At 38.1% G+C, this 26,916-nt stretch overlaps 1 pseudogene; it reads left to right on the top strand.

Moving 5' to 3' along the window:
- The window catches only part of LOC113056154 (inactive ubiquitin carboxyl-terminal hydrolase 54-like), a 105,405-nt pseudogene extending 85,918 nt beyond the window's left edge, over positions 1–19,487 (top strand).
- Positions 19,488–26,916: the final 7,429 nt, after the last annotated feature.

Genomic DNA, 26,916 nt, shown 5'->3' with positions numbered 1-26,916 from the left:
TTTTTCAAGCCACCCAGATACTCTTTAAAGCTCTGCTGTTCACATGGAACCATAAAGACCATCTGTTCTTCACCCAAGAGAATGTTTTGCTCACTGCTTCTCTCCTCTTTACAGACGACAGACCCCCAGCACACACTCTCTCACACACACACACACTCTCCTACCCTATTACACACCAGCTGCTGATCAGCTCTTATCACACGCTGTGCACCTTCACCCCGCCACAGTAGGCGGCTGATTTCATCAACCCAAATACGCTCCAACCATCATTCAGCGTGCTTACGGAGAAACCCCTGTCAGCTTTTTACAGTCTGATCCGTATCAACGAAATGAGTCAAAATTCATTCGAGCTGAAATCCATGCTTTCATTTCCAGTGATTTCAATTTCTCGATTCCCTGAAATGGCTTTATTGAAATGCAACCGAGGTCGTTAGCCTGTAACGTCACTGCTCTTTAGAAGCTTAGTTGTCTGGCCCTTTAAGCATTTGTTTGTCTGGATTCCCAGCGCTTGGCAGGACAGACTGCGGAGCTGAGGCTACCAATGATCTCTAATGGGACACTGTGTGTCTGTCTCAAGGCTCAGCAGTGCTGTCGCTGCTGGCTGTTCATTGGCTGCCTCGCTTGTGTGTGTTTGTCTGTGATGGGGCAACTGAGGCACGGAGAGAGAGAGGCCGGTTCTAATCCCTTCCTGCCCAGGTCTGGTGCCAGCCTGTTTGCCACCCCACTGCCCGTTCCACAAAGGCAGTGCCCGGCTAGGTTTTTGTATATTGAGGGAAGGGTTCAGCCTGGCAGTGGTGCTTGTCGCCAGAGCTTGTTTCCGTATACCCCTGCCAAAGCGCTCGACCAAGGGCGGTGACTCAAAGAGCACAGCTAGAACATTGGGCGTTGAACATAAGGCCCTGCTGGGCCGTGTTGCCCTGTTTGAAGCATTCCTTTCATCTCTCCTTCACCTTTTGTCTCTCTTGCACACATGCGATCAAGATGCCCTCTTTTTTTTGTCTCATTTCAGAGTAATTGTGGCGAGGTGTTGCGGATTCGGCGGGTTCTGATGAACTGCCCGGAGATCATCAGCATCGGCCTGGTGTGGGACTCAGATCACTCTGATCTAGCTGAAGACGTCATCCACAGCCTGGGCACGTGCCTGCGGTTGGGTGACGTAAGACTCTTGCATAAACGGCCAACACACTGTTATTGTTCCTTTTTGTTGACACTTCCACGCAGTAACCTTGAGCTTCCAGCTCCCTCTCTCTTATGCACCATTCAGGACAAGCGGAGGAAGCACAGTGTACTCTGTGTCACATTCAATATCTCTGTGGCCCCACTAGTTTTGTAGCATTCTCACATACTTCACAGCAGGGTTGTGTGCCGTTCTATGTGACGGAATGCAGAACTTGAATTTAAAGGAACAAAAAATTTAATTAAATTCAAAGACTAATATAACTTTTCTTTTTATACACACAGCATATGAAATAATGGCTGCCTTATATTAAGCTTTTCCATCACAGGAATAAATTACTTTTTTAAATATATTAAAATAGAAAACAGTTCCATAATAATATTCCATAATATTACTGTTTTACTATGGTTTTGATCAAATAAATGCAGCCTTGGAAAGCATAAGAGAGTTTCAATAAATTGCTCAAAGTGGAGTGAATGGTAATAATAATTAAAAAAATTATAATAATAACGGCAACATTTATTTTTATAATTAGTATTAAATTACATTTATACAATGATTGTCGTTTGATGTTGATTGTTTGATTGATTGATTATTGTTGATTGAAGATGCTATTTATTATATTTAAAAAAATATTATTTACTGCATGTTAGTAATAAGAACATTGAAATTTCCAAAATATTATCGTTTAAAGTTGGATTTTATGCCCTATGGCATAAATTACATTTGTTTCTATACCTGTCTTTTAAACTATCAAGAAATAAATGTGTAATAAGTCAGGGTTAATTATATTCTATTATATTTTGTTGCCAAAACAAATTGTTCTGTTGTGTTACTCTTAAGTTTATCTTTAATTGCAATTCAGTAAATTCTTCTTCCTGTTTTACGTTTTTTAAATTACATCAATTACATCTCAATTTATTTTTAATTCACGCTCATTTATTGAAAAGGAGACAATTTTTAAACCCTGTTCTACATGGACTTTTATTTTTTAGATTCCCTTTTATAAGCGTGTGTTACCTGCTTAAATGTTGAAACTGTGTGGAAACTACAAGTATTATTATTTAATTTTGTATATATTCAATTAACTATATTCAAGTATCTTATATCAAAATAAGCTCTGCTAGTGCTGACAAGTCAGTGTTTAGTTAGAATGGGTTAACACTTGTGATTGGTCTTCACAGTCAGTTCTCTCTTTATGTTCCTGCCCTCCAGCTGTTCTACCGTGTGACGGATGAGCGGGCCAAGCAATCGGAGCTCTACCTTGTGGGCATGGTTTGCTATTACGGCAAGCATTACTCCACCTTCTTCTTCCAGACCAAGATACGCAAGTGGATGTACTTCGATGACGCACATGTGAAGGAGGTAATGACACATCTGTCTCTGGCAGCTGATTTTAGCGTTTCTAATTGTGAATCGAGTTTGCGGTTAACTCTGAATGTACCAAACTATCACAGATTGGACCCAAGTGGAAGGATGTGGTATCCAGATGTATAAAAGGCCACTACCAGCCACTCCTGCTGCTGTACGCTGACCCCCGAGGGACGCCCGTGTCATCGCAGGACATGCTGGCAGCACAGCTGGACCTGCACCACAGCAGCAAGGCCGGCTATGACAGCGAAGACTCTGGTGAGGAAGTGAGAGATAAACAAAAAAGAAGGGATAAACAAAAAAGAAACAATCCTATTTATCATTGCTTATTTTTAGAATCAGACGATGAAGTAATAGTTGACTTAAAAGTGAAAATGCAGTCAATCCAAATCCATATGAAACACAAAAGGGCAAATTTTAAAGATTGTGATTGCTGTAATCCATTCAGTTAAATTTGAAATAGCACTTTTAAAAATTAGGCTTATCTTAATTTTTACTTGTTTTTTTGTTTACTAATGCTTGTTTTGTCTTTAGTTTGGTGTGGCCCCCTAGTTGAGAACCATTGCTTTAGAAATCTTGAAATATAGTGCCAAATCATATTCACAGCCTTTCTGGCTTTCTTTTTTAATCTTGAACACACACCAAAAATTACAATCTATACATACTTTGAATTTTCCTATTTTATGGAAGGATGAAAGTCATACAGGTTTGGAATGACACGAGGATGAGTAAATGTGCAGATTAAAATTTTTGAGCGAACTATCCCTTTAAAATCTGACCTTTAAGCAGTTGCATTGGATAGCTGAAGCCAACTTTCTCTATTTCTAAATGCCCTCTCCTGTTGTTGTTTGTTGTCATCAGGGAGGGAGCCCTCAATTTCAAGTGACACACGCACAGACTCCTCCACAGACAGCTACAGCTACAAGCACTCTCGATCACACCATGAGTCCGTGGCCTCCCATTTCTCTTCTGACTCTCAGGGAACTGTGGTGTGTAATCAGGACAGCAGCGGTTCCCAGAACAGCATGGACACTGCTGGTACTTTAACAAACACACATGCTTTCTAATATAAATTCCTCTAGCAAAAGCGTCATGCTAAATCAAACTGAGAATGCACATGTTTTTTTTTTTAGTTTAGAAAAATAAAATAAAAATCTAACTTTCATGAATGTAAAAGACTGATTTTTTTTTTCTTCAGGGGAGGTTCATAAAGACCAGGCCACTCCCCTTTGTACACCAAGGCCTTCTTCTACTGGCCATCTGCAGGACTATAAAGAGACTATGAATATGATCCACAGCAGACCCCTCTCGTCGTCCTCTAGCTCAGGGGTGGGCGGCTCGGAGGCTGGGTTACGGGCAAGAGATTGGGAAGACGAGAGCACCAGCAGTGAGTCCAAGTCCAGCTCCAGTGGAGGTCACTATCGGCCCACATGGAGACCCAGAAGAGAGTCGCTGAACATTGATAGTATCTTTAGCCGGGAAAAGCATCTGCCGCCTGGCTACGCAACGCTCAGACCTTCCCCGCTTCCAGAGAACCCGATGTCACCAGGGCACAGTGATCTAGTTTCCGTGGCGGCTGTGGAGGGGTCCAACATTGCAGCAGCAGAGACGGGAGGCATGACCGATGGCTCAGGGTGTATGCCAGAAACGGGGGTGGAGCATCTACTGATCCCGCCACCTTTAAGAGGTGTGGAACAGCAGCCTCGGCTGATCCAGAGGATGGAGAGTGGCTACGAAAGTAGTGAGAGGAACAGCAACAGCCCCATCAGCATGGACATTCCCCTCAGCGACAACCCCAGCACCAGTGCTCACAGGTAACACAGCAACTCGCCTACACTAACTAACCTATACATTAACAGTGTGCAGTTCATATGTTTGGGTAATCTGCCAGTTATGTATTGATTCAGGTGACCAAATCCACAACAGCTTTGGTGCCTATGCTTTAATACTGTGAATCGTCACTATTGTTCTGTGTTCTCATTGCTTTTTTTGGCATGTTGGTGTATTCATATATTAGAAAGGCTGTCCAGGAATTGCTCATCCAAGCAGAGAAATGTGTTGTTGCTCAATTTCCAAAAGATCTGAATAACCAAAAATCACATTGTAGTGTATTCATGCAAAACTTAATTGACAGAAATTTAAATCACAATTTAAAATATATTCAAATATAAAACAGTTATTTTAAATTGTAATAATATTTCACAATACTACTGGGTTACTGTTACTGCTGGTCAATTGTATATTGCCAACAAAACAGTATTGAGTATATCATAATTATCTGTCCAGGGCTGAACCATAAGCTGTAATGCTGCAGTATACAATCACAGACAAATTTACTACATAGACTCTGAGAATCATTCTTATGAGTTCAGTGACATATGTTGTTCTCGGCCTCAGGGACAGCAGCAGTAAGAGACCCGTGACATCTGGGCCCTCCTGGCGCACAGTGCCTAAGTCCAAAAGCAGCAGTGCCATTCTGCAAGACCTCAAATCACCCACCTGGAGTAGCAGTCCACTGAGTTTGGGTCAGTCATCACTGGTCTTTGCCTATGTGCATTAACCCACTATTGTTACAGGTTGTTCATGTCAAGTGTTTAACTGGGACATAAATATTGTTGTTACTTATTTATGTCTTTGTGTATGTGTAGGAGAGGGGCGCAGTGAACTAGATGAATTGCAAGAGGAAGTTGCTCGCAGGGCCAGGCAGCATGAGCTCCAGAGGAAGAAGGAGAAGGAGAGAGAAGCAGCACAGGGCTTCAATCCCAAACCCAGCAAGTTCATGGACCTGGACGAACTTCAGCACCAGGGTAAATACCACACAGGGCCAAACAGTCAGAAACCAAATGACAGAAGCTAGAATTTGTGTTTAATGAGAAAGATGGCACAGCTTTGCATTGTGGTTAATCCCATCGACAAAAAAACAGCCTAAAGTGCTTAGCTGGTTTCTCCCTTTCTTTTTTATACTTTTCACCTGATCAGGACGACTGACCAGCTAAACCAACTTAGCACCAGCTTGGCCATGAAGGGAGACCAGCTAGGTCAATTTAACACCAACTGGGAGACCAGTTTAAACCACCTAAGACCAGAAGACCACTTTAGGCTGGTTTTATGGGATGCCCACTATATCAGTACCATATTGGTTACACTAGCTTGGCCATGCTGGGAAACCAGCTAGACAAATTTAAGACCAACAAACCAGTCTAAGACCGTCTAAGATCAGCAAATCACTTCAGGCTTGTTTTTAGGTATGTGCAATATATTGGTTCCATATTGGTTTTTGGTTGATATTACAGTTTTCTGAATTTATTTTTGATGGCTTTCTAAGCTGTTTATACTGGTCTGATTGAATGCTTCTGAGCTGGGGGTTTACATACTTTTGATTTGATCGGGCTCACCAATCAGCTACACAAACTTAATACCAACCTGGCCATATACTGAGAAACCAGTTTAAACCAGCAAAGACCAGCAAACCATTTTAGGCTGCCTCAGACTTTTTTTTCCCAGCAGGGATAGTTTGGAAATAAAAGTTTACCTTTTCCTGTCTTCTCTACATTGAATGCAATGTCTCATGATCTTTAAATGAAATGAAGAATTGAAATATCATTGTAATACCATGTATAATAGTATAAATATTGTAGATGGGAGCCTGTAAAGAGATGTAAACTCAAATCTTACATTTGAATCAGAGTTTCCCTAGTCTGCGTGCATGTTGTGTGTACAAACAAACGTGTCTAATTGTGTTTGAGTTGTGTTGGTGGCAGTCGTTAGACTGTATGCGCTTGTGTCTCAGTGGACATTTCCATTCCCGGTAAGCCATGCAAACGCTGTGAGCGGCGTGTTCCCGGGAACACGTGGGGACTCCTGTGAGCAGTATTTGTGTGTGTATGAGCGTATTCTCAGAGGCCTGGCCTTGGTGTGTTAATTGCAGGGAAGGGGGGCAGTTTTGAGCACTGCCTGGCGGAGGCTGACTCTCTCTTAGAGCAGTCGCTGCGCCTGGAGCAAGCTGGGGATACAGCTACAGCCCTGGCGCTCTCCCACCACGCTGTGTGTAAGTAATTCTAACCTGCCTCTGCTTGCTATGCCCAACTCCTACGTTGTCCGCTCGGGTAACCGTCACTTACCCTATGCACTTTCTAGGTCCGTTTGGTTAGAAATCAGCTCCCGAAAACATTCATGTCCTCGCAAAATGACACAAACCCACCAGTAATACCCCAGCACTGCCTTCCCTTCCTGCAGCACCCTGTGTGTGTGTCTTTGCTTCTGTTTGTCTCTCTGTGTGCTTGTTCTCCTTGTTTATACGCGTGGCATATTATTTGTCATTATCCTGACTATGTTTTTTCTAGGGATGCACATTATATTGGTACTACATTGGTTATTGGTAGATATTAGAGATATTTTATATTTTCCCTTATTTTTATATTTAGATTACCATTGTCATATAAAAAATAATTGCTAATTGTAATCTTATAAATCTTAACAAATCTCAAAATAAATATACATTTTCCATACTGTACATTATAATGTTTTATGCCTAAATTAACTTAGTATTTAAAGCTTAAGTTTAGTTTCTAGTGTTTTACTTTTAAATGATTTATACAAAATAGTATGAAATTTATGGGTTATTGATAACATGAAAATATTGCGCTTATTTAAATTTTTTACAATCTTTTTTTTTGTTTAACTTTTTTAGGAATTACATTTATTTTTATTTTCTTATCATTATTTTAATTGAATATTCAGTGCATCCCTGTTTCTTTTCTCTTGGTGCTGTGATCAGAGTCACCATTTGCACAGATTTTCACAATCTGATTGGATGACTGGGCATGTGGCTCTGCCTGTTGATTGTCAATACTGCTGACAGTGGCGTATTATTGAAAAGTACTCAACTTTGGCCATTTGAGAGCCCCAATTTGTGACAGACCGAGGCTGCAACAATTTTAACCCTTTTTTCTGTGTGTGAGCCCTCCATCTGGAACAGCATTTGAATGGGCCACACTCACGGCCACACGCAAACTTAAATCCATTCTAGATTCATCATCATAACATTCCTGACCTCTATAAATCCCTTTTGATTGGATTGGATTGTGAGTGTTCAGCCGTCATATGTGGATACTGCTACACAATCCTACCTAAATCTCTCAGCACTCTCCAGATTAAAACAAAAAAGGTGGCTGCACAGTATATCTCTCATTTACCTGGAACAACAGCATTTTTGTCCGAAGTGCTGGTATACTAGCTTGAATGATTAATGAGCAGAGAACAATTTCAGCCATACAAAACTCTCCACAAATCTATTTATACCTTTTCCAAACCACTACCCAAGTCTACAAACCCTCCATCTCTGTCTCGCTTTGTTCACTGTACGTGTGTATATATGTTTGTTCATGTCTGTATATGTGAGGCGCAGCACTAATATGTAAGGGGAAGACATATTTTGTAAATATTTCCAAACTTCAGATCCCCGGAGACCTTTCACTGTCTCGATTTGGCCAAAAGCACATACAGGCCTCTAAGATCCAGTGGCAGCCTATAAGGTCATGCCTTCACTATATAAAAAAAATAGTTCCCTGTACCTCTGGCCAAATGAAAGCAACGCCTGCCACAACCCTGTAGTACATTATTGGTTTAGCGTGTGTCTGTGTGTCTGTCCTGGCTGTCGCTCCTGCTTCCCGTGTCTGTGGTGTGCCGTCCTAAAACTTCATCCCTTTGCATCTCCCAGAATGCCATCAGCCTCTTTTCTACCCATTGAAAGGAATGCATGTCATCTGCAATTAAAGCTAGCTCAGACGCACCTGGTGTTGACAGCAGTAAATGTTCTGAAAAAAAAAACAAAAAAAAAACAGACTTAAATGAAATAGGTTCAAGTGAACCATGGCAACACTAACCTCCTATATTTTCCATGCAGCCCCAGACGGGAGAGCAACCAAATCAACTGTTTCCTAATGCAAACTCATATTGGGATGCAATTAACAGTTAATCAGTGTGATGGATCTCAACATGTTGTTTTGTACACATAGCGAACAAGGGCTTAAAAGCTCAATCACAGTTGTTGGTTTCTCTCTTGTCATTAAGCAGAGCAGCCCAGTGCTTCTCCATATATTATGATCGTTCTGAACTCTGTTTATGTCACTCATTGTGAATGGGTTTGTTCAGGAAGCAAAATACTGCACAACAGCAGGCGATGTGTTTTTAGAAAGGCAACGTGAAAATTATGGAACTCCGGGGTGTCATGCAGCTATTTGATCGAGCAGTTCTGGATCCATAGTTTAATGTGCATTTTTTTGTGATAACAACTTTGTGTACCACAGAAAATCAATATTGTCGTTTTTGCTGTAATTATAATAAAAAAAATTAAAAAAAAAATCTAAATGTAAAAAGACTATACAAAGAAATAATATATAAAAACAAAATAATATAATATAAATTAATAAGAAATAAATTAATCAATTTAGTAAATCAATAGAGAAGTAAAATAAGACAAATAAATGTTTTGGACTGGACAAATGTAGACGTGAAAAGTTTAGGCAGACTTTTTTTTTGCGACCTTTGTGATTTTAATTTTTACGTTTTTTTTTTTTTTTAAATGGACATGACACTTCTGATGCAATCTACTGCTATTGACCCATTACATGCAGTCAACTATGTGACAGCTCTGATGAACTAGTGTGCAAAGCTTGGCCTATTGAATGGCCTAGAGCTCACTCTGGGGTGAAAGGTGGGTTGTATCCCACCATCACCCTCTCTTCTTTCTTTCAACTTCACTACTTTGTCGTTTCTATAACAAAGAAATTGTCTGCATCCCGGCCCCTCATAACTCAGCTCTTCCTTTTTCTTTTCTGCATTTTCTTTTCTTCTTTTCTTTCCCTTTTTGTTGTTCTTTTGCGTTATAGCTAATTTAAGATTTTCCATGCATGAGGGCAGTGCTAACACTCATAGCAGGACTATGGCTGCTGACGCCAAGCTGCAAAAATGCATGAGGAGAGCGCGGGGCCTACAGCAGCGCATGCAGCAAGAGCAAGAGCAGCAACAGGAGCCCAGCCGCCCACAGGGGCTCACCAGGTACCTCTACTGTCACCCTGTTTGTCCTGCTTAACCGCTTGTTCAAATGTGTACTCTCTCTCAGACCTCAATAGACCCGTACAATAGCAACATAAAATGTAATTTGTGAAACATGAAAGCAGAGTTGATGCATAAGGATCAAAAGAATCAAAATGAAATGTATTGATTATGAAATTTATAAATCAATTATAATAGTTAATTTTTAGTAAAATAAAACCCATTGTGTATTAGAGACCATATCAATTTACGCAAAAACTAAGGGGAAAAAAAGGATGCAGTTTGGGTTTGTAAGAGCATAATAATAAGAGCAAAATAACAGTTAATATATTCTGCTCAAATATGATATATTACCTTTATGCACCGGAATATTTAGATTTAACAAGATTTATCAATATGTTATTATTATTTTTAATACATTAATATATATTTTTTTATGTTAATTTGTTGTCAATTCCATGACACTCCTTGTGTCCACAGGTTTCATGCTTATTACAGTTGTTAGTAAATTTTTTATTTATTCGACATGCAAATATGACATGCTACCTAAGTACCAAAGTACCAAGGTTGGTATTGTACCAAAGTCAGGGATTGTATTGTACAGCCAACCCTTGTCTACTCATTTGTTTTTGTTTTTTCATTTGAAAAAAAAAAAAAAAATTGTTATGCTGGATTTTTGTTTTCCGGTTATATTGTTATATTTCTATGATTTTGATGCAGTTCTAGCTTAAAATATCTTTGTAACTTTCAGACATTATTGTAGCCTTTCAGAACAATGCAGAGGTCACTGTGGCAGTGTGTCCCATGGAATGCGGTTGTTTTATTAGTTTTTTTCTTGTTCCCTGCTTTCTCTTTCCCCTCCATCGATTAAAGGCGTTGATGTGATATATGGCCGGACCTAGCCAAAGTCCCTTGGGTAATTACCCAATGTAGTGCTTGAGGATGTATTTACAGTAAATGAGCACACTAGCACATTAATCAGGGGTGTTTACCTCTGTACCGAACTTCTCCCTGTTCAGTTGCCTCTATACTGACTCTAGGACATGCAGGAGCCGCCAGGAACCACCTATCCCCGAATAATGCTTTTTTACACCATTCATTTCCAGCCAGGGCTATCCCAGGGACACTTACAGTAAGCAGGTTCAACAGGGGCACTGTAAAATATTTCAAATTAGTTTTTTTTAAACCTATAAAATGTTTACATTTTGTTTTATATATTTTTTATATATATATATATATATATATATATATATATGCCATCAATAGATGTCTCAGATAATCAAACCAACCTTAACAGCTTAATGTTGTTACAACATAAGACTGTATAGTTTCTCCAATTAATTCGGTTTAATATGCAGCTATTTAACCAGTTGTATTTCAAATAAATAAATAAATAAAATAAACCACAGTATTAATTGTTTTTAGGTTAAATGTCAGTAATTGTAATAATGGCCCATTTAAAATGAAATATTACCAATCTAAAAGATAAAAGGGTTGTCCAGACTGCTAAAGCATGCTTAAGCTTGTCATACTCAGTTAAAAAAACATAAATGTCCTATACTAATATATATTGAAAACCCTTCTTAGACACCAGGAGTGTTAACAGTGTCAGATTCAGGGTTCCCTACTCACCTGCACTAAAAGCAACTGCACACTGCAATAAAAACACTGGGGATTGAGTGTTTGCATATTTCAGGGGATTTTTACCTCACATTAGATAAAGATTTATCTGAAAATGAATCTATCACACGGGTCATCTGTGGGTTGCTGAGGACCAGTAGAGATGAAGGAGGATTGCTGGTATTCTGATGGATACTCGGCTCTGCTTTATTAGAGATGTATACAGATAGCGAGCAGGTTTCCCTTCTGGAGCAAAGCCAACTCTCATTCCCGTACACTCCACTTCTGGGGAGCTTTTGGGCATATTTATGGCTGTTGTAACTGGTTTATATTGCGACTATGAAAATGATGTCAAGGTCACATAGTGTGGAACATAAGTGGGGATGTGTGTGTGTGTGTGTGTGTGTGTGCATTGTATGAGAAGTGGCTCATGAATACTGGTATGAAGGACGCAGGTCTCCTTGAATTTGGTCCTTGGCAGCATTAACTTTTTGAGTTAGAAAATGTGTTAAGAATGGATTTCTTGCAGCAAAACCATTTTCAGGTATGCGTTGACATTGAAATAAATATTTTGAAATGAGTGAATGAGTATTGTTTTACAAATAGAACGCCATTTGATCAAAGACCCATTAGAACTCAAGGTTTCTTGCTTATTTTATGTTTAGTCTGCCTTAATGAATGAGTACATACTGCATATATGTGGCAGTATAAAATATATCTGAAATGTATATGTCCATTTTATGTGTGACTTACTATAAAAATGTAAAACATTTCGGCACACACATAATACACATTTATATATACAAGGAAATAATAGCATCAAGGGGTACAAAGTAATGTCATTCAACTTAAGTTTTCATTAAAATTTTTTTAATTTAAAGTGTTTCAGGTTTAATTTAACAAAGAAAATGATTTTTTATATTTTTTTAACAAAAACAGCATTGGTGTGATTTTAGCACTTAATGTTTTAATTGCAAACCATAAATTTAAACAAAGTTAATTTATTTCCCTTTTCCAAATAAGTAATTATGCCATCAAATAAATTAATTTTGCCATAATTAAATTAGTTATGTTAATTGAGTGATAGTGTTTAATGGGACTGTACTAATTTCAGATAACCATGTTTAACCAAGATCCTTCTCTTGCTTTTCTCTCCTCTTCAGTGAACAGCCTGGCCCGGTCCAAGTTTTGTTGACAGACAATCAGGAAGAGGTCTTTGAGACCAATCAGGATTCTGTGCTTGGCCCTACCTCTCCTCGACACATGAAATCCCCCTCTTCTTGTACAGACTCCCCATATCAGCCCTCTAGCCGCCCATCACTCAATCTCCGGCCTACCTCTTCTCAGCCACAGCCTCAAGAGCTTCATGAACGCAGCAATTGGTCGACCCAGAATGAGGACGAATGGGGTGGCATCAGATTATCGGATGTTCTCCAAGCATCAGGCATACGGATCATGCCCATACGCAAGCACCTTGCCATATCTCTACCCTCTTTGCCCCTTGACTTCTGGGGTGTATTGGGAGAGGACGAAGAGGTCTCCAGCTTTCAGCACTCTCAATCTCCAAATCCTCCTTTGTGGCAGGGCACTACAGATAGTCCGGACCGAATACTCCAATCCAGCAATCCCAGTCCACCACCCAACCCTGTTGAGGAGAAGGGACCAGTACCCCAGCGAGCCCCCATATGGCAGACCCTGCATGCATCTTCCAAGCCCTGCACCAAATTGACCCCACCTGTTGCTGCCAGTCATTGGTCCTCTTGGGGCCCAGACCATCTAGATGCAATTGTCAACCCCTATGACACACCTCCTGAACAGACACCTGGAAGACACCTTGCTCCTCGCAGTCCTATGAGCACCAGGAAGAAGAACATCCCTAAGTACTCAAAATTCCAGAGCATGGAGTTGGAACCCACAGAGGCCGAGGACCAGGAACTCTCTGAATTGGACTCACTTTACCAGGCCAGTCTGCAGGCTGGCCCGGGTCCTGGCCGAGCCCTGCGTGGTACCAGCTCACCTGCTCTTGCGAGACCAGGTAAATTAACAACATCTTAAATTGTCTCACACTAAGTGTGTTTACATGCACTTTAAAAGTTCTGTCTTGGCTGGACAACAGGTGCGGTCACATTTGCCATTGTTTGGCCACTTCTTACAGGCACAATCCAGTAATTTCAATTGGAATCCATGCAATGAGGAATTTTGCATGAAGGCAAAAGATTTCCCCACCCAGATTTTGCAATGGTTTCAAGATTGTCATGTGAATCCTCTGGCATCAGGATGCACAATAGAGGCTGCAGTTTTTAGCGTTCTTGTTATTGTCTGCTATTCTGGTTGACGCTGGTTTGAATCCCGGCTAAAGCAGTGCACGTAATTAGACTACAGTCAGCATTGAAGTTGTATGCTTGCACCGAAATATGCATATATACATTATGTTAACTTGAATAGACAAATAAACACAGTAACTCTACTACACAAAAAAGTGTCTATAAATATAAATATCATAAAAAATTGTTTTTTATGCCTAATACATTAATGTTAACCAACTGAACCATATGTTGCAAAAATGTCATTATTGTCAAACCTGATTTTCTTGGACAGTACCTCCAACTGCACGAAAGCTGCTCACTGGAGTGGGACGCTCTCGGACCCCCACAGCTGAGCTTGAGAGAACTGCTTATGGACCACCAGGTTGTTGCAGCCCTACTGGATACATGAACATGGTAAGATATGTGGTGCTGTACACCTGTCTATAGGTCTGATTAAAAAGCTCTCACTGTTACCCACCATTTATCTAAATAATTTAGGTTTTATTTACTTAGATTGTTTGTTTATTATTTGCTGGTGCTTTAAAGAGGGATGACGGTCTCAATTTAAAACAATTTTTTGTTATGTCTAGTTTCTCTCCACCTCAGAGCTTGTTTTTCATGCAGTGCACTGTTAGCGCTGTTAGCACATGTTGATTTTGTTTGGGTGTTGTCTGGTTTCTTCCAGTCTTTGTTCTTTGCTGCAGTAACTCTTTGTTCACTGTAGCCTCTGTCAGTGGCCCATCAAGAGCATCAGTCAGTTGAGGAAGACCAGTATGACGTGGATCACCTGCGCCGTATTGCTCGTAGCCTGAGTGGAACGGTCATAGGGCGTCGCCAGAACCGTCTTGCCGTCTCCCGGAGCTTCGTAAGTATTCCATACATGAATAAGACTAAAATTATTCTTATTTAAACTGTTTAAACTGAGGGGCTAACTAATGGCTAAAATATGAGTGAAATATTGCGACTAGCGACTGCTGGCGTTCAAGAGTCTGCTAGAGTGGCCAAAGGATGGGGGAGGAATCATATATCTGTCCTAGAAACCTGATAAGAGCGCTGTCACCTATGCAGAAGAGTGCTAACACACAACTACTGCCACTTTAGCCTGATCTGTGTGCACTGCCTGTCCCTTGTCAATAACTGCTGAGCTTTAGGTCATTTGATGTACTCCGCATTTACATCAGTAACAGTTACCATAGTTATATTTGTCTTTCAAAGTTATTTGGTGTATATAGTGTGTTTTGGCATTCATTCATTATATAATGCATGCCAGAAATATATTGTCATACTACATCCACGTGCACCATTGCACAAGGAAACTCTAAACATACATGCACAACTTCTCATTGTCTTACTGTGTCATACTGCCATCCTGTGTCCATATGCTGTAATTTCACTACATTTGAAAAAGGCCTGGTATACCGGTACACTAGTTTTATTCATTCATTTATAAAGTGTATATATATAATATAGTATATATATATATATATATTAGTCATCATACCAAATGTATTCGTATACACTTTCGTATACAAGTCCTTCTTGCTCTGTAGTACATAAGTGAGTGCATATGAAATACGTAATGCATCAAATCCGGTTACTAGATTCTAGGTTCTGGCCATACTGTATATTTACATATTTAATTCATTATCCTGTCATTGATCCATTTTTATAAAATTTTCATTAATCTCATTTACATGCACATTATTTTTCAGACCATGTTCTCATTAATCCTTTACTCTGAGAAGCGCTTTACCCAATCCAGCTATTTGAGAGTTTAAAAATAAATAGGAAATTTTTTTCCACTATTCACCAGTCCCCACTTTTGCCATTTATTATGTTGCATTCTTAATAATTCAATCAAATTATTCTTCAAGTTCAAGTCCTCAACATCAGCAGACTGTATGGTATGAACTGGAAAATGCCACTTTTGTTTTGAAATATAAAATTGTTTTGGTTTTAAATATTGATTTATGCTTATATGGCATACATAACATACATACACACACACACACACACACATATACAAATATATAAATATAAAATGTAAATAAAAATAGATAAAAAAATGTTTGTATTCAAATATTAAAGTATGCATGAATAATAGTATATTGTTTTAGTATATTATTTTGCATGTAATTGTGTTTTATCATTTTATTCATTCATTTATTGCGTCTTATTGTGCTTGCATTACTTGAAATTATTAGAAAATCATGTGAGCATGCACTGGCATACCATTTCATGATTAGAAAAATAGCGTATATGGGTGTGTTTTAATTGCCATTCGTGTAAGAACATTTTCACATCAGTTTTTAAAGGATTGTTCACCCAAAAATGAAAATTATGATCAAGTACTCATGTACATGTACTTCAGTCCTAACCTTTATGACATTCTTTCTTCTGTTGAATACACAAGAAGATATTTTCAGAATGTTTCAACTGCTTTGGTTTATACAACGAAAGTCATTGGGGTCCAAAACATTGTTAAGAAAAAAGGCTAAGAATTTATTTTCAAAATATCTTGTTTTGTTTTACAGATAAAAAAAAAAAAGAAGATATAAAGTAATTCAAGTTTGAAACCATAAGAGAGCAAGTCAATTATGACATAGTGCTCATTTTTGGGTGAACCATCACTTTAATAAATCTCTTTTTTTTTTTTCATTTGGGATCAAATCTGATCTTATGTGCATTTTATAAATAAGGCCCCTGATTCTTTCATGCCTTACTTTTGTACTCCCCATCTCTTCCCTTCTTCCCCATCCTACCTCTCTCTTCTCTTTTTTTCTCTCTTTCCTCTGCCTTGTGCATATCAATGTATGTGTGTGTTGTGTGTGTACCTAGCTAGGGGACTCCGGGGTTACGCCATATCACAGCTCCAAGTTACTCACCTAGTTGCCTTCAGTTTCCATTGTCTCATTCAGACCTCCATCTGCTCCAGCCCAGCTATCTACATCTCTTTCCATCAGCTTCACCCCTGTCTCAGCAGCCTGGGCCTTGCAGAGTGGTCCCAGGTAAAGCTCACTTTCGTTTTCCACTTCCATAACCACCCATTCCATTCAGAGAGCCATTTCCCACTTGTTCTGTATTCATGTTTCTGCCATTGCATTGCAACTGAGTCCAGGTGCCAGTGCCTCCCCGCTAAACAGCCTGCATTCGCTTCATTTTAATTTCCTGCTGTTGAATAAGCGCTGTTGCTTTTTTTCTTTGATTGGTCTGGATCCTGTCCTTCACACTCCATCCTACCCCACTGCAGGACGTCTCCAGAGGTTCTCCGAGTTTCTGGCTGTGTTTGACCGGCGTCAAGCTCTCTCCAGTCGGAAGCACTACGGTCCAGCAGTGAGGTGTATTGGAAGACATCCTCTCTGAAATTCTCCCCCCAACCAATTGGCTTTGGACACAACCAAGTCCTCTAGCCCGGAACGTTTCCAAAGATGCATTTGCTCCCCTGGACAACCCTTCTGCACACACCATTCCATTCTCTTCACAATTTTTCTGGAGAACTAAAAGGAGCATGTCCCGAGACCTGATGCCATCCTCAATCACCCTGTGTTCTGTATTGTTCCTGGGAGGATGCCCTTCTATTGCCCTGCTCTAGTCGGGAAATCTTTCCATGCAAAAGGCCCTGAAACTCGTTCCACAGCATGACGGATATAGAGACAACTTTTTTTATTTAAAAGCACTGGGTTGACGTGATTTTTTGGGGCTGAGGCGTGTGTGTGTGTGTGACTGATCTTTGGTCAGAAAGGCAGCATGCAATGATAGAAGTGTGGGGTCTTGACTCGGACTTTCACAGTCAGCCATCCAATCCAGAGCACTTAACTTAATTAACTCCGGCATTGAATTAACTGCAGAGGAGAAACCCACAGTACCTCCTTGCTCTAGATGATAAATGTGTGTTTGTGTGTATGCGTGTGTGCATGTGTTGGGTGGTAAAAGGGGAGGGGCTTATTGTATCCCTGCCCTCTTTTATACTACTGGTCCGACGTTTGGAATCATTAAGATTTTTTTTATGCTTTTGAGATATGTCTCCTATGTCTCTTGAAATATGTGATCAAAAATACAGTAAAAACAGTGATATTGTGAAATATTACTTTCAATTAAAGCAGCTGTTTTCCACTTCAACATATTCCAAAAGAAATATTAAGCAGCATGACAGCTTTTAGCATTGATAACAATAATAATAAATGCTTCTTGAGCACCAAATCAGCATATTAGAATGATTTCTGAAGGATTGCGTGACACTCCTGGTGTAATCACAGGATTAAATTTCACTTTAAAATGGGTTTTAAATCTAAAACAAATTGTAATAGTTTTTCATAGTGTTTTTATAGTATTTGAATCTGATAAATGTAGCATTAGTGGGCTTAAGAGACTTTGTTCAAAAACATTGGAAAATCCTAATTATTCCAAACTTTTGACTGATAGTGTATTAAAAAATCCTCCTCGCCTGTCCCACAGATTTAATTTCTCAGCAAACCAACCAGAATTGTCGTTGCTTTGCTCAACATTTTTCCCAACTCTCCTGCAAATGTTTTTTGGTAATTTTTTGGTTAATGTCATGTAGATACGAAATACTTCAACATGTACTAAGTAAATCGAGATGTTTTGTACGGTGTCATCTCTCAGCTCTGGTGTTTTTTGTCAGAGCAGGAATGTAAATCTGCGGCCCTGCCGTGGAGCGTGAAACCAGACTGTTTCTTCTAACCTTTTTCCTCCTACTTCTCTGATACGGGCATTCCCTGTAGCACACAGCTGTTTTGTGTCTCGTGTTACAGGCAAAGGATGTGTACATGTTTGACTGAACATTCACTAACAAATGAATTTATTGGTAATAAAAAACATAAAAACGATGACATCTTAAGGAATATACAGAGGAATGGAGAAACTACGTCATGACATTATGAAATGTTAATCAATTCTAGTGGTAATAATTATTATCTGCATTAAGACAAGTATAGTACACTTCAGAAGTGTAAAGCTGGAGAAAAACTGCTATTTTAATTCCATTGACAGTTCTCCCATTTATAGAGGGAGATATGCCAAGTTAAGCTTCCTTTTTATTGTTTATTTACTTGATTAACTTGCAGTGAGTGACACTGAATCCACAGCTATGAGTCTGGCACATGATGGATCTTCAGGCCTGTAATAGTTGAGGGGTCTCATCCCATTCGATTGTTGTAGAATCTATATTATTTCTAGATTTTACTTTAATCAGCACAGCTGAAGAATGTTTGGCTCTGATAGCATAGATGGAGCTTATGCAAAGCTTCATTAGCCTGAAATGTGAACAGTATTACGTATGTGGGGCCTTGAACAAGGAATACTTTCATACTGTTATTCAAATAAACATATTGCGATTTGTGATTAACGGAAATCCAATATTGAGCAACAGATGTTTCGTATCACAATATAATATGATCAGTGCAGTATTAAACTTTTAATTCGAATCATATTGTGGTGTGATATGTATTATTTTTTCATTAAAAGCCTTTGAGTGCTGAAATTAAAATGATTATAAAAGATATAACATAAAGAGATCTAGATCTTATTTAACTTTGTCTTAACCAAAGATTGGCCATAACACAAAGATATGTTTTTTTCATTTATTCATCTTTCCTTTCATTTAAAGGATTTTTGAGAATGTAGCAATGGTGATGTACGAGTATGCTATGCAAAATGCGCTCTCCTGAACTACCAGCAAAGAGTCAGACTGGGACAAAATCAAATATTTTTCTCTTTTCTTCCTATATACTGGGGATGAAAATGATTTCCTGCTGAAATGTTGAATCTTTACTTATTGATGTCTGTACAGTTAACAGCCTTTGAATGCGAGTTGTAGCTGGTAGGAGGAGGGTTTCTCAAAGTGCAATGGCATTTCAAGGTTTTCCATTTGGGACTCATTTGTAAAGGCTTGAGGTTGAGTGAACTTGTATTTTTGCAATAAAGTTATTACCAATGCACTCCAGCAGGGGCGCTGCACAAACGCCTACACTCGGTGTCTGAGTGTTTTTGTCTGATGATACAAAGTCTATATAAAATATTTTAATGTATACCATTATCAAAATCCTCCCACCGATCCTCCCATCTGCATCATGCCTTTTTTCTATTACACAAATGCAACTGCTGTGTTTGCAGTATTAATTCTACTAAAGACATTAAAGGTGCAGTGTGTAAATTTTAGAAGGATCTAGCGGTGAGGTTGTGAATTGCTACCAATGGCTCAGTTCCCCGCTCACCCCTCCCTTTAGAGAAGCTACGGTGGAAGAAGCAGGTAAAGATGTCGTCGGTAAAGACAGAGCAATGAGATTTTATTAACAAAGGTAAATCAAGGAATTATATTTACTTTATTTATTAATTATTAAATAAATTGATGGTATTGCGAATGTTAATGTACTTGTTCATTGTGTCTGTAGTTTATTCACAAAAACAACAAAGTGACGAAACGCGCTCTTCCATGTAAGGGTGTATGTAGATAGAAATTGCTCAATCTAATGTAATAAAAACAAAATGGTTCATTAAGGAAGGTCTGTATACACCTCGGAATACATAGTTATGTATGTTATATTGCATTTCTGGAAATAGATCGTTGTAAATGTTACACATTGCACCTTTAAAGTACAGAAGAGCCGTGTCATGGGTTGAGAAGGTATAGCAGCTACTTGGTGTGTCTCAAGCTGTTCATTGCAGCTCTCAATGACCGATTCCTCCCAATCAGCTTATTTTAATCGTCAAGGGAAGCTCCCACAAAATTAAATAGACAAAATATATATAATATCATAAAAGCGGTGGTCATGATTATGTTTCTGTAGTGTATTTCAAATTGGTATACAACATTATACAAAATATGACAAACTGTGAAACTCCTCACACGCATACAGTACAGTAAGCAAATTATCAAAAAGGCTGGACATTACTACAGCCTTCAGTTTTTCTTCACTGAAAAAATATTTTGTGTAGAAACGAGTTGCACCCAGAAATTGCTAATAAATTTCACAAACAAATATAGAGCACATTAAAATAGACATCAAATTTTGAAATAGAAAAACTACTAGTAGAAATATTTTCTAGTGCTGTGTAATCTTTGTTTTATTCACGTTTATTTTATTAAATTGTAGAAGAATTTTTTTTTTTACAATTTCTAAAGTTTATCCTGTATGTTTTTCTAGATCTAGTTTTTCTAGATTAACCCATGTAACCTTGTTCTCATGCGTTTTGACTATAAGGGCCCCCGAGCACTGATCATATTTACCATTATGAGAAAGCTATTTGTTTTTCAAACTTTTTTATTAACAGACACTGATCTATTAAATTAACCACTAAAACGTAAATTAAGTTTTAAGAAAGGTATTGTTTGTTTTAATAAAAACAATAGTTAGAGAATGGAGGAAAATGTGTATTCAGCTTTTCAGCATTTTTATTTAAATTACATTATTTTAATATATTAACAATTCGATATATTTATTTATATACTCTAAGTTTGCTGAGGCCCCCTATGGGCCATAGCCTGCTGGTTGAGAACCACTGAAAAAAATCCTTTTTGTGTGGTTGCCTCTGTACCAGGAAAAAAGAATCCTCACAGAATCTGAAGTATTCTGGAAATAACAGGTTAGAGGATATGAGCACAACTTTGGTTTGTTTAGACAGTTAGCTCCACAAGGTGTCAGTATACAGTAGATGGTCTTCTGAATATGAGTATTTTTATTTTTTACTCTACTTTCAACAGTGTTTTTGTGATGTAAAGGTACAGAAATAACATTCTTAGAACATTCTTAATACAGTGAAGGACACCCCTTCAGCGAGTCTATGGTTAAATACAGCATTTCATGTATCTTTATGAGTTAAAATTGTGATGGCCTATTTATGCACAAGAAAATATGACTTTTTTTTTTTTCTTACAGGTAGAACTGTTCCTGGAATGCTTTCATTTTTGACAAGTGCTCAGTGGTTTTCAACCCTGAAAATAAATAAGGGCACATTGCACATTCCTCTTTAGTTTAGTTAGTTTAGGTAATTGACAGTGATAGAAAAATTAAATATTAGCAAATCCTCAAATGAACTCTTTAACACACAGCATTTCTGGATTCAGGAAAACAAAACTTTTTGTTATTGTGCGTGGATTGCTGTTTTGGGATGCCCTTTTCAAAGTTGCCAGAGGGAAACAGATGAACACAAATGTACTTATATTATTTAGTTTTTCAGCAAAGAGGCATTCCTGTTTTCTGGGAAGAAAAAAAACAAATATGAAAGTCCAGTACTTAAAACAATTACAGTCAAACAGAGCAGTGGTTCAGAGAATATCCTTGATTCAGATAAGAATCCAGACTTAACAAGACCCAAACTTGATCGCGGTCAGTAAACAAACCCTGAAATGACATTTAAAGGCCAGATGAAAATATTTGTGTCAATAAGACAATAAAATAACACAAAATAAACATTCTAAACCATATTTTATAATAATTTGGTTGTAATAATCACATTATTCCAATGTGGAACATGATCAAAGTTTGTTTGAGTAGACATGTTTGGAGAAATTGGCTGTTGAAAATGTAACATTTTAATTTAATTCTGATCAAAGGAGCCAGATGCCTCGAATAAAGATTTGTTCATTTTGCTGAATGAGATCCAAGTAAGGAAAATAATCCAGTCTTCCCATCAAAGCAAGTAAATGTCTTTATATCTGATGTAAGGTTGTTTGTTTATATAATTAACAAAATTCAAGTTAGACCTGGTGTTTGAATTCTTTCAGATCATCTTCCTTAAGGCAAAACACTACAGGTAAAATAAAAAATAAATAAAAAAGAGTACCAAACAGATACCGCTACAACTTTTAAATATATGCATATTAATCAAAATAGATGTGATAAAAAACATTGGATCACAATTTGAAAGAACATGTTTCAACTAAGAAAGCCAAAAAGAACATTTGATACTTCAATTTACTTATATAATTATACTTTATAAATTAAGTTAATCCACCACAATTCTTTACAACCACTTTACCTAATTAATTACATAAAATGTTTTACATGTGTTGAAGTGCTTTGCACAGGGCAGGATGAGAGTAAATGTTGAAATAAAATCTTATTTTAGGCATTTGTTATTAAAGATACAATTGGGAGAGTTGTTAATGTTAAAATGCTTTTATTTTTTATATTTAATCAGTTTCTGCTTTGTTAGTGTTTTTGGGGGTTACCATTGTGGTGCAGTGTACTGTAGCGCTTGGGTTGAGGACCTGCTAACATGAATCAAAGTTGTATTTATAATAAAAATCACAATAATTAGTTTTTTATTTTTATTTTATTTTTATTTTTTATGAGTTGGTGCTACATACAGTGGGTATGGAAAGTGTTCAGACCCCCTTAAATTTTTCTCTCTTTGTTATATTGCAGCCATTTGTTATAACCAATTGTTCTTTTTTTTTTTTTTCTCAATGTAAACACAGCACCCCATATTGACAGAAAAACACAGAATTGTTGACATTTTTGGAGATTTATCAAAAGAGAAAAACTGAAATATCACATGGTCCTAAGTATTCAGACCCTTTGCTGTGACACTCATATATTTAACTCAGGTGCTGTCCATTTCTTCTGATCATCCTTGAGATGGTTCTAAACCTTCATTTAAATCCAGCTGTGTTTGATTATACTGATTGGACTTGATTAGGAAAACCACACACCTGTCTATATAAGAACTTACAGCTCACAGTGCATGTCAGAGCAAATGAGAATCATGAGGTCAAAGGGCCTGAAGAGCTCAGAGACACAATTGTGGCAAGGCACAGATCTGGCCAAGGTTACAAAAGAATTTCTGCTGCACTTAAGGTTCCTAAGAGCACAGTGGCCTCCATAATCCTTAAATGGAAGACACTTGGGATGACCAGAACCCGTCCTAGAGCTGGCCGTCCGGCCAAACTAAGCTATCAGGGAGAAGAGCCTTGGTGAGAGAGGTAAAGAAGAACCCAAAGATCACTGTGGCTGAGCTCCAGAGATGCTGTTGGGAGGTCGGAGAAAGTTTTAGAAAGTCACCCATCACTGCAGCCTTCCACCAGTCGGGACTTTATGGCAGAGTGGCCCGACGGAAGCCTCTCCTCAGCGTGAAAAGCCCGCATGGAGTTTGTTAAAAAACACCTGAAGAACTCTGGTCTGATGAGATCAAGATAGAACTTTTTGGCCTTAATTTTAAGTGGTATGTGTGGAGAAAACCAGACAGTGCTCATCACCTGTCCAATACAATCCCAGCAGTGAAGCATGGAGGTGGTGTCAGCATCATGCTGTGGGGGTGTTTTTCAGCTGCAGGGGCAGGGCGACTAGTTGCAATCGAGGGAAAGATGAATGTGGCCAAGTACAGCCAGAGCCCTGACTAAAACCCAATTGAGCATCTCTGGAGAGACCTGAAAATGGCTGTCCACCAATGTTTACCATCCAGCCTGACAGAACTGCAGAGGATCTGCAAGGAGGAATGGAAGAGGATCCTCAACAGTTGGCTAACAGTTTTTACATATTAAAGTTTCAACACCCGTCTCATTACACATGTGGAATTGTTTCGAAAACTTCTCATGTTGAGAAATGGCCACCGGTGAATTCATAAATGCTTGAGCCTGTGTCTGTTTCCGAATCAGAAAACAAAACAAACCTGCACCTCAGCAGCCAAGGACACTACAGCCTGCAACAGCATGGTAATTAATCATATACAATTATATTTATTCTGTTTAAATGTGAAGTAGTTATTAGGTAAGGTTATCATTATATTATAGTAGGGTTTAACTGAAAATGCTGAAAGCTGTTAATGTTATGCATTTTACACATATTATATTTCACATTATTTAGTACATTTCAGTGGCTCTGGCAAATAAATTTTAGATGCATGGACTTGCTACAGACAGTTATAGCTGATAGGATATAATACGCAGTTTTGTCTAAACAAAGTATTAATTTAAATTATGTACAATTCTGCATGTCTGTTTGCCAGGTTTTCTTCACAGATGGACGCTGCTATGATTTAAAAACATATAAATAGTCAGTAGGCCTACATATAAAACTATCTGTAACCGACAAAGCAATAGTGACACAGGATAAAAACATTGTCACTCACATTTGTTGCAACATTACTGTAGGATCCAATAAAGTCACCACAGCATTGGTTTTTTTTTTTTTTTTTCAATCTCTTAAAATCCTATGTCGAATTGTTTAAAATTAAGTCTGCAGTAAAATGAACCAAACAAACGACCTGGGGAGCATTTCCCAAAAGCAACTATGGTCGCAAGTTCTGTCTTTAACAAAAGTTAAATGGAATTTACCACTATAAATAGCTAGTGTTGCTCTAGGGAAACACACTCCACGATTTATTAAAAATAAAGTTCAACCTTAACTCTCCTGATGTTCGGATAAGAAGGAAGCCCAGTGGGCAATTGATGTCAAATAGACATCAAATTGACGTCAAACATAGTCATCAAAGAACTGGTCAAAAATGCAAATCAAATCGATGTCAAAACTTGACATTAAATTGCCGTCAAGTTTTGACATTCATTTGATTTGCATTTTTTAAAAACATTTTTAACACATTGATGTCCTATTCTAGACCACAAGAATAATGACAAAACAGTATTAAATGCAAGACGTGTTTTATTAAATCCACTGGTTTATATCAGAATTTTGTAAATTTTTCTTAAATGAACATGTAGTTGTAATACCATATACACTTGGTATTACAATTTCATTTAGCTGACACTTTTATCCAAAGCGACTTACAATTGCTATATATATGTCAGAGGTCACACGCCTCTGGAGCATCTAGGGGTTAAGTGTCTTGCTCAGGGACACATTGGTGTGTCACAGTGGATTCGAACCCGGGTCTCTCACACCAAAGGCATGTGTCTTATCCACTGCACCAACACTTACTTAATGTGTGGTTACAGCAAAAATGTAACCTGTAATGTAAACTTTCATTGTCAGTAATTTATGCCTTCATTTTATGAATAGTTTTTTGTTGTTGTTGTTTATATGTTTTTTACCACAGAAGTCCCAGAAGTTACAAGACATGCAAAAATCAAACAACATATGACATGCCGAATGGATGCATTTTGAAGAAAAAAAAAATTTATTTGATGACTATGTTTGATGTCAATTTGATGTCTATTTGATATCAATTGCCCGCTGGGTTGATATCAATGTGATGTCAATATGACATCAACTGAACGCCTATAACATGATGTTGATTTGATGTCAACTCAATGTCAAACATGTTGGCCCATATACTTACATAATCAATTTCAGTATGGGATGAACCTAATATTTTCACCAATTAACCACTGGAAGGACTTGATGTATAATCTGACTTTGAAATTATGTTTTGCAGCATCTTGATCAAATCTTGTCTAATATTTGACGTCAAATTGACATCAAGGTGCCCACTGGGAGGCGATACAAAGATTGTGCTTTTCCAGTGCTAAAAAGGCAGTGATGTGGAAGAGGCGTCTTTTGTCACACTATGACATTATACCTTGGCCAAAATGACCTCTTATGTCAATAGATCAAGGAAAGTTGGGTTTCTCAATTAATGAACCCTTTAAAGACCACATAAAAAACATACTTGCATCGACTATTGGTTAACCTACTACAATGTTGTGTATGTGACCACGTTTCTGCTGTTTTCTTGTGAAACACTGATGTGAGAATAACTTGCAAAAGCATTTGGAGTTGTTTAAAGCCAGGTTATGCGATAGCTGGTGATTCAGCTCTGGATGCGCACTTGATCCATCTCCCCTCCCTTTCTCTTCCTCATTCCTACATGTGCCACAGCCTCACGTGCGCTCAGCCACAGACGAGTGGGTCTGCCGCCTCAATGAAACACGCCTCGAGTTGCTAAAAATATCCCTCACACAGGAGGAAGGGAGGAATACAAACCTGAGGGATATTTTTATGCTCTTTGACTGACTATGAATCGTGACTTCTTTGGCCCACTGGTTCATTGAGTTTTTCATTATTTATCTATTTGTTTGTATCTCACAGCAGGTTTATTCACAGAAAATTGGACTATAAGGGCCAGGTGAGGATGTTTGTATGCTAAATAGCGGCAAAAACAATCTTCACTGTCCGAATCCGTTCACTTATTTATTTGTTCACTCCTTCCTGATATAGTGAACTCAACTGCCATACACTATATAGGGATTAGTGAATGAGTGAATTCCCTTCCCTCGAGTTGTGATGTTAGACTTTTTTTTTAACTGTTCCTGTGGTGTTGAGCAACTACAATTCATTTTAATCCTATAATTTTATATTATAATTTATTTATAGTGAATAAATTGTAATGAAAAATAAATAAAATAGCTAAAGTAAATCGTAAGTGGAAGTGCATCTGTCAATTCTGTCATGAGCATACATCAGCAATTAC

Source organism: Carassius auratus, chromosome 37 (assembly GCF_003368295.1).
Source record: "Carassius auratus strain Wakin chromosome 37, ASM336829v1, whole genome shotgun sequence".
Lineage (NCBI taxonomy): Eukaryota > Metazoa > Chordata > Actinopteri > Cypriniformes > Cyprinidae > Carassius > Carassius auratus.
The sequence above is the reverse complement of the archived record's forward strand: the minus strand, read 5'-3'. Positions and strand labels throughout refer to the sequence as shown.